The sequence below is a fragment of the Callithrix jacchus genome, chromosome 5 (genome assembly GCF_049354715.1).
Source record: "Callithrix jacchus isolate 240 chromosome 5, calJac240_pri, whole genome shotgun sequence".
NCBI classification, from domain to species: domain Eukaryota; kingdom Metazoa; phylum Chordata; class Mammalia; order Primates; family Cebidae; genus Callithrix; species Callithrix jacchus.
The window spans coordinates 77,295,721-77,305,442 of NC_133506.1; the positions used below are offsets into that span (position 1 = coordinate 77,295,721).

Genomic DNA, 9,722 nt, shown 5'->3' on the forward strand with positions numbered 1-9,722 from the left:
AATTAGAAAATCGATTTTCACATTTTGCTGATAAATACTATTGGATAAATTAAATAGCATTTATCATCAACAATATTCATTGCAATTTCAAAATGTCAAATAATTAAGACTACTAGCTTTTAAATAATTTAAGATTCATGTAGTCATGTATGCATCTTACCGTCAAATATTTATTACATAGATCTATTATATACCGGACACTGTTTTAAGCTAGGCATTGGGAATAAAGAGAACTATTCGATTTATGTGCAAAAGCAGGCAACTAAACCAGCAATTCAAATCCAAACTCTTCAATACAACCATGTCTGTGCTGTGCAATCAAGGATACAAGGGAGAGGCTTGGCAACACGGGAAACCTTCCTACAAGCAAGCAAGCAAGCAAGCAAGCAAAAACCAAAAAAGTTAGCCAGACATGGTAGCGCACATGTGTAGTTCCAGCTACTTGTGTGGCTGAGGTGGGAGAATAGTCTGAGCCCAGGAGGTCGAGGCTGCAGTGAGACGAGATGGCACCACCATAGCCCAGCCTGGGTGACAGAGCAAGCCCTTGTCAAAAATAAATAAATAAATAAATAAATAAGGGCGAAAGGAAGGAGGGAAGGAAGGAAGGAAGAAAGAAAACACAAAGGAAGATTGGCATAGGGTGGTGATGGGAGAGGCTTCCTCAAAAAGTTAATGGTTGGTCTCAGCATTTAGGGAGGTCAAGGTGGATGGATCAGTTGAGCTCAGAAGCTCGAAACCAGCTTGGCCAACATGGTGAAACCCCAACTCTACAAAAAATACAAAAATTAGCTGGGTATGGTGGCACATGCCTGTAGTCCTAGCTACTTGGGAAGTTGAGGCAGTACAATCACTTGAACCCAGGAGGCAAAGGTTGCAGTGAGCAGAGATCCCACCACTAAACTCCAATCAGGACAATGAGTGTGAAACCCTGTCTCAAAAAACAACAACAACAACAAAATAAAACAAACAAATGAAGGTTGATGGTTAGGATGAGCCTTGAAGAACATATAGAAGCCAAGAAAAGTGATGGAGGTGATAGAGGTAGTAGTGATTGTGGTAGAAGTAGGGTTGATGATGAAAATGAAGGTGGTAGTGGAAGTGGAGGTGATGGTGGAGATGGAAGTGGTGGTGGAGATGGAGGTGGCGGTGGTGGAAGTGGAGGTGGTGGTGGAGATGGAGGTGGCGGTGGTGGAAGTGGAGGTGGTGGTGGAAGTGGAGGTGATGGTGGAGATGGAGGTGGTGGTGGAAGTGGAGGTGATGGTGGAGATGGAGGTGGTGGTGGAAGTGGAGGTGATGGTGGAGATGGAGGTGGTAGAGGTGATGGTGGAGATGGAGGTGGCGGTGGTGGAAGTGGAGGTGGTGGTGGAAGTGGAGGTGATGGTGGAGATGGAGGTGGTGGTGGAAGTGGAGGTGATGGTGGAGATGGAGGTGGTGGTGGAAGTGGAGGTGATGGTGGAGATGGAGGTGGTAGAGGTGATGGTGGAGATGGAGGTGGCGGTGGTGGAAGTGGAGGTGGTGGTGGAAGTGGAGGTGATGGTGGAGATGGAGGTGGTGGTGGAAGTGGAGGTGATGGTGGAGATGGAGGTGGTGGTGGAAGTGGAGGTGATGGTGGAGATGGAGGTGGTAGAGGTGATGGTGGAGATGGAGGTGGCGGTGGTGGAAGTGGAGGTGATGGTGGAGATGAAGGTGGTGGTGGAAGTGGAGGTGATGGTGGAGATGGAGGTGGTAGAGGTGATGGTGGAGATGGAGGTGGTGGTGGTGGAAGTGGAGGTGATGGTGGAGATGGAGGTGGTAGAGGTGATGGTGGAGATGGAGGTGGTGGTGGTGGAAGTGGAGGTGATGGTGGAGATGGAGGTGGTGGTGGAAGTGGAGATGATGGTGGAGATGGAGGTGGTGGTGGAAGTGGAGGTGATGGTGGAGATGAAGGTGGTGGTGGAAGTGGAGGTGATGGTGGAGATGGAGGTGGTGGTGGAAGTGGAGGTGATGGTGGAGATGGAGGTGGTGGTGGAAGTGGAGGTGATGGTGGAGATGGAGGTGGTAGAGGTGATGGTGGAGATGGAGGTGGTGGTGGAAGTGGAGGTGATGGTGGAGATGAAGGTGGTGGTGGAAGTGGAGGTGATGGTGGAGATGGAGGTGGTAGAGGGGATGGTGGAGATGGAGGTGGTGGTGGTGGAAGTGGAGGTGACAGTGGAGGTGCAACACAGATACATGTTGAGTAGCTAAAACAGAAAAGGGACATCTTCTCACACAAAAGCACTCAAGGTTCTAGAAGAAACTCACCATATAGAATAAAAGCCCCATGGAGCAGTGACCTTGACCTGTGATGTTTATTCCATTACCTGTTGTACTTAGCACAGAATCCAAGGCATTCACATAATACGTATTCGATAAATAAAGTGGAAATGGAGCATAGCTTCCAATTAAAATAAAATGCCTTCTGTTGGGAGACAATGATGATGGAGGACCTCCTGGATTTCTAGTTGGGTTGGAGGACAAAGGCAGCTGGGTAGGGCACTTAGGCACTGGGCCAGGTGGGGAGCCTCGGCAGACGGAGGCAAGCTGTGGGCACATCTTATGCAGTTGTCTTCGCAATCGCTTTCAGAGCACACAGGGCTTATTGTGGCATTGATCACTGGAGGCTGTGGGTGTTCAATTTGGCTTGAAAACGCCTCTTCTGAAAGTCAGAATAGCAATTAAGAAAAGCGTGGTGAGAGTACTAACCCATTTAATTAATGAGGTCATTTGTTTTGCTGAGAATCTTACTGAGGCCCATGAGGAGGACTTGCTGCCATGGATTACAACCCCAAAGGATGGAGATTCTTCTGTGTAGCCCCGAAGTCCAAATCCCATCCTGCAATGCCAATCGCTGGTTTTAATTGACATTCACTTGTCCTTTCACACTAATTTGTCTGTGGACCTGTTTGATTTAAGCAGTCCTCCCTGGTAAGGTTCTCAAAATGGATTAGACAATTTCAGCCAGTGTTTGTAGTGTACTGGACCCCTGTCCAAAGAATAACTATGAAATCAAACAGCTACAATGTCCTGCTTTTTTCCCTCTAAAGTTACAGCAGACACAATCCTGGAACCTGTCTCCAGCATTGGCCAAGCCAGTGACCTTCACACACTCTTATCTATTTAAACCCAGTTTGGAAAGATGACCTTGGTGATAAAGACCTGTGCCAGGGTCCTGCAAGCATCACTAGAGCCTACAAAAGTAATTAAGATAAAAAAAAAAAAAACTCTCCAAAACTCAGAAAGAAAATATTAACAAAATCTTTTCCAAGGTAACATGAAGTCACTGAGTCCACTAAAATACAGTGCATAGTTACATCATCATATATAAATTATGTCCAATGTGGGCATATTTCGATTGCTACGTTTAATACGCTGTGAGGTTGAGTGTCTCCAAACATGAAGATGATAATCAGTGACTTTGAAAGTCTACTTGTTAAAATGACCTTGAGTCCACTTGCTTCTTGAAATCTAGGTAACGTTATGCTTTGAACTTCCATATGATTTCTGCAGTTTGCTGTGTTTCTGCTTGGGCATGGCTTATAATCACGTGGAGAGGATGTTAAGACAAAAATGGCTGGGCTGGGCCCTCATCAATTCTGATTCAGCAGGTCTGTGGGGAGGCCCAGAACTTGCATTTCCCACAAGATCTTAGGTGATGCTGGTGCCACTGGCTCTTGGACCACATTGTGTAAAAAGGGCTGCTCTGGAGCAGTGGTTCTCAGGCTGTCTTGCTCCATTTGTATTGCTGTGAAGGAATGTCTGAGGCTAAGTAATTTAGAAAGAAAAGAGGTTTATTGGCTCGTGGTTTTGCAGACTATACAAAAATCATGGTGCCAGCACCTGCATCTGAGGAGGGACTCAGGCTACTTCTACTTATGGTGAAAGAGAAAGGGGAGCCAGCATGTGCAGAGATCATGCTGAGATCATGGTGAGAAAGGAACCAAGAGAGAGGGAGGAGGGAGGTGCCAGGTTCTTTTCAGCAATCAGCTCTGTAGAATGAGAACTACTTATTTTCACCAAGACTGCACCAAGCCACTCATGAGGAAACCATCCCCATGACCCAAACACTTCCCACTCGTCCCCACCTCCAACACTGGGTTCAAATTTTAACATGAGGTTTGGAAGGTCAAATATCCAAGCTATATATACCTTAAAACTTGGCGTCAGAATCACTTGGAGAGCTTAATAAAACACAGATTGCTGGCTCTCATTCCAGAATTTCTGACTCAGGAGGTCTGGGGTGGGGCCCCCAAATTTTCATTTCTAACAAGTTTCCAGGTGATGCTGATGCTGCTGTCCCCAGAACCAAATTTTGAGCAATGGTTCTTCAGAGGACCCTTGTTTGATCCTCCTCTGGCTGTGCCCTTCCCCACAGGGGAGTCTTGGGACCAAGGAACCATCCTCTTCCCCACTAGACCCTACTCTGGATACTTGAGATCCTTGACCAAATAGCCTTGAGCCCACTTCCAGGGCCTGCATGGGGACTATTCATGGGAGGTGGAAGGGGAGGTGGATGAAGTTGGATGTACAGGCTGGGATATCCACACACCTGGGAGTTCAGGATGGAGCCAACGTTGGGAAGAATGGGGGATGGAACAAGGGCCCAGACATTCCTGTGCAGGTAGAAGCATTTTCCCCATTCAGGACCATCCTGATCAGAGACAAGAAATATGACAATGAGAAACATAGGTTCTCAAGTCATGCACACTTAGTTCAATCTGTGACTCTGAACTCTTTCCCAAGTGACCTCAAATAAGTTATTCAATGTCTGTGAACATAGTCTCTGCATCTGTAAAATTTGAATAATATCAAATACCTATCTCATTGGTCTTTTGGCAAGAGTGAATGCAGTAAGGTATATAAGGCATTTGGCATGAGCCTTGGAATGTAGTAAATGGTTGATATTATTGCTCCTGCTGTTGTTATTATCAGTTGCTGCCTTATTAAGTCCTTGTGATGGGGGGAGCACATGTTGTTCATCTGTGTCTTCTTCTTGCCTCATGCCAGAGAAATCCAGGCACCCTCTGAGCAGGATTTAGGCTGCTGCTGCTCTCCTGTGGCTACCCTTTGCTCCATCCTGCTCACAGCCCCAAGTCCTATATTGCAGACCATGAATAAAGGATGTTAGAGTCCAGAAGATAACATGCCTTTTTGTAAATGGCTAATCTGAATTAGCAACTTCATAGAAAATAGTACTTTTCTTTTGCTGTTATAATTGGAAGGTTCATGAAGCCATTTGTGGTCTAGATAATGACATCTATGAAAAATAGTGTACTCAATTATTTGACCCTTGCTCCTATTTTTCAAGGGTTTAATTTGTGTTTTCTTTGCTTTGTGACAACTTTAGATGAAGTGATGAAATATGAGTGCTTTTGTGAGTGCTTAAGCAGCCCCCATGGATGCTGGAGTGTGGGGCCATGTGATGAGTGCCTCTCATGTGTAATAAGAGAATTCCAACCTCTAGCAGCAGCAATCATAACCTAACTTGTACTTTCACCTGGCTATATGTTGAAAACAGGACCATCCAACCATACTTCCTACAATGATGAAAGTATCCTCATTCTTTCTTGTCCAAAATACAGCCACTAGCCATGTGTGGCTATGAGCACTTGGAAGGGGACCAATGGGACCTTAGGTAAAAATGGAATTCTAAATTTTGTTTAATTTTCATTAAATTTAGTCACTTAGCATTAGTAGCTACCATGTCGGGCAATGTGGGTTTAGAAGATACTTGCTGACTTGATCTTTGCTACTTCTCTGAGAGACTAATGGAGAAATGTATCATCTTATTGACAAGGAAACTTTGGAGTGGAAAGGTGGTGGGATTGGTTGAAGATCATAGTGCAATCATCATACCTGGGTATGAGGCAGGCAGTCATCTACCCCATCACCACATAACTTGCTTCTTCAGAGCCTGAGAAAGTGTAATTAATACCCAAACTACTAAGAAAAAGATAAACATTCCAATGGAAAAAAATGGAGAGGATAAAAAAGTAACATTCAAAAATTCAAAAGCATTCTTATATACTAGGGGTAATCATTTAGAAAATGTAGGCTTTCAATACAAAAAAGAGCTGTGAAACTGTCCAGAAGGCCACCAAGGAAGACGTGAATAAACAGAGACACAGTAGGTCAGTTCTACACAAGGTAACTTATAAATGCAGAGCAATTCCATGAAGAGGTTTTGGGATACTTCATGGAGTTTTTCAAACTGAAGAAAAAAATGCACCTGGAGGAATGTAAGAGAATAGCCTAGGCCTTTAAAAATAGAAATCAGAGGCTTGGATAGGCAGGGAAAAACACAACAAAGTTATAATAACTAAAACAACATGGGAATGGTGTGTAAATAGCTTGAAGGACAAATGCAACGAGCAGAGTCCAGAACGAACCCCTGTAGGTGTGGGAACTAGGATGTGACAGCAGCAATACCTCAGGCCAGTGGGAAAAGATAGCAATTCTGTCCTGCACTGTGCTTTATAGTGAAAAATTTGAAACAAATGTCTCACAATAGAAAATTAATGAAATATCTTTTAAGACTGTGCATTCACTAGATGACAAAATAAACCATTTTAAAACTCTGATGTTACTAGATGACAAAATGATAAAATAAACATGATTTATAGAGATGTATATGATATACTGTTAAGTGAGCACAAAAACACAGTTTACAAAACAGTAAAAAGGGCTGGGCACAGTGGCTCATGCCTGTAATCCCAGCATATTGGAAGGCCAAGGTAGGCAGATCACCTGAGGTCAGGAGTTCGAGACCAGCCTGGTCAACATGGCGAAATCCCATCTCTACTAAAAAAAAAAAAAACAAACAAACAAAAAAAACAAAACCAAAAAAACCTGTAATCCCAGCTACTCCGGAGGCTGAGGCAGGAGAATCGCTTGAATCCAGGAGGCAGAGGTTTCAGTGAGCTGAGATTGCAATACTGCACTCCAGCCTGGGCAACAGTGTGAGACTTTCTCTCAAAAAACAAAATAAAACAAAATAGTAAAAAGCATTGTATGATCCATGCTTGCTAAATACATTCACATATATGGATGCTTTTACTTATGAAAGTCACAAATGTACACATCTATCCTGACCCAACTTTTAAACTTTATTTTTATATTTTTGTTTTTTAAAATATTAAATGCTTCACAAGATTTCTGTTATCCATGCACAGAGGCCATGCTAATCTTCTCTGTATCATTCCAATTTTAGTATAAGTGCTGCCAAAGTGAGTACATGAGCAAAGTTTTTAGATTAATCTTAACTGAGGTACTAAATAATCAGTAGTTTAAGCCTCTACTTGGTTGGGTTAAGCATTGAAGCCACAATCCCAATCTCTGCTTCAGCGGTCTATCCTTGATGCCGGGAAGCCCATGTGGCTCCCTGAGTTGCCTTTGCAGTTGACTACATTCCCAAAAATGTGGATTTAGGGACCTGCCCTGGGGTGTATTTTTCTCTGGATCATAACTCTTCCGCATGATCTTTCTTTTTTCCTTGTTCACCACACCAGGTTCTTCCCTGTTCGGTCTAGCAGACAGAGGTCAGGGAAGTATCACATCTAAATAGATTCCACTGACATTCCAAGGGAAATGGAATGGCTCTTTCTGAATAATAAGAACATGCAAAACTCTAGAAAAGCCATGGGGGGAAACAATGTTTTCTCTAAAAGCCTTGAATCCGCATCCTCCACTCTTAAGTGGGGAGCCCAGGAAAAACTTCCCAGTCTCTTACTCACTTTTTTTTGAGATGGAGTTTCGCTCTCGATGCCCAGGCTAAAGTGCAATGGCACGACCTCTGCTCACTGCAACCTTTGCCTCCTGGGTTCAAGCAATTCTCCTGCCTCAGCCTCCCAAATAGCTGGGATTACGGGCATCCACCACCATACTCAGCTAACCTTTTGTTTTTTTTTTTTTTTTGAGACTGAGTCTCACTCTGTCGCCAGGCTTGAGTGCAGTGGCACGATCTTGGCTGACTGCAACCTCGGCCTTCCAGGTTCAAGCAATTCTCCTGCCTCACCCTCCCATGTAGCAGGTACTACAGGCGCACACCACCATGCCCAGCTAATTTTTGTATTTTTAGTAGAGACGGAGTTTCACCAAGTTGGCCAGTCTGGTCTCAAACTCCTGACCTCAGGTGATCTATCCGCCTTGGCCTCCCAGAGTGCTGGGATTCAGGCATGAGCCACTGCGACCGGGCTCTTATTCACTCTTTTTATCCACCCGATAATTTTTGGACTTAATAGGGAAAGTGTGTTGTTTGAACACCATGCGTGGCTTCACATTCGCAGCCAGTGCCCATCTGGGCCAGTTCTCTCATCACTAGCTCATTTTAGTGCATCCAGATCATGGCAATTTACCCGGACACATCACTTCTTCTTCCATTCACCCTCCTACCCATTCCTGCCTCTGTTTCAGAGGGATGCATGGTGGTAGAACCCTGCTGCTGCTGGATAGAGCTAGAATAAATTTCCAAAACAAATTGCTTCTGAAGAGTTCCCCAGCCTGGTGGCTGAGTGAGGGAGAATTAAGTGTCAGTGAAGGAACTAAATTACCACCTATTGCTTCATCCATATAATTAAGTTAATAATTAAAACATGACTTGCAGGGGCCTCATCCACCAGGAATCATTACATGCTTCTTTTTCAGACCATTGTCACAAAATAGGAAAACCACGTCGTAATTGTTCTCAGAACTGCTTAGCAACCTCAGCTTTAATTGTCAGCCAGCTTATCAGAACATGCAGCTAATTAATGTGTCTCATACCTAGAATGTTCAGCATGTGAAAGCGTCCCGGAAATGGATCTTCCCTGCAGTGAAACTGAATCAGATGGATCACTCCCAAGGGAGTTCACCCTGGGAGAATATTTCAGAATTTGCCTGCTGCTTCCTCGAACCAGCCTTTGTTAGAATGCACGATTCCATAATGAAAACTTCCAGGTTTTCCATGGAGGAGAAGACCTGTTCCTGATCACGTGGCCATTGTTACAGGACTGTCTATTAGTGGTAAAGTTGCTGAGCCAGTCCAACTTTAGTGTTCTCATTAGTCATAGGTATTTGAATGCTCGTAACAGTTCTAGGGACATTTATGGGTGAGGACATAGAATAAAACACTAGGGAAAGGGTATGGTGGCTCATGCCTATAATCCTAGCACTTTGGGAGGCTGAGGTGGGTGGATCATTGGAGGTCAGGAGTTCAAGACCAGGCTGGCCAACATGGTGAAACCCTGTCTCTACCAAAAATTAGCCAGGCGTGGTGGCAGGCACCTATAGTCCTAGCTACTCGGAAGGCTGAGGCAGGAGAATCACTTGAACCCTGGAGACGGAGATTGCAGTGAGCTGAGATTGTGCCATGGCACTCCAGCCTGGGCAACAAGAGTGAAACACCGTCTCAATAAAAACAAAAAAACAAAAAACGCTGAATCTGGGAATGAAGAGATGAGTTCTATGGCTAGTTTTTCTGCCACTAGCTGTGGGCTTTTCTTCAAATCTTTTCTCACTAAACCCCAGTTTCTTAATCTGTTAAATGGGTAGGAGTACAACAGCCTGAGCTGATATGCCATGGGCTGTGGGTCCGTCAGCAAGTACAAAGAGGTACAGCCATTGGAGGTTTTTTTGACTGCCCTAAATTGTTGCTTAGATGTGAATTTACAAACATTTGTATTAGTGGTAAGAGATGTCAGCCCAATCATCTCCCTGTGCTTGTGGACTGG

The 9,722-nt window shown here is 44.4% G+C and overlaps 1 non-coding gene across 1 annotated transcript; it reads right to left on the minus strand.

The window, feature by feature from the left end:
• Positions 1-7,143: 7,143 nt before the first annotated feature.
• On the minus strand, positions 7,144-7,249 carry LOC118154249 (U6 spliceosomal RNA). Its single transcript, XR_004744135.1, has one exon. It is a non-coding gene; the product is annotated as a U6 spliceosomal RNA (small nuclear RNA).
• Positions 7,250-9,722: the final 2,473 nt, after the last annotated feature.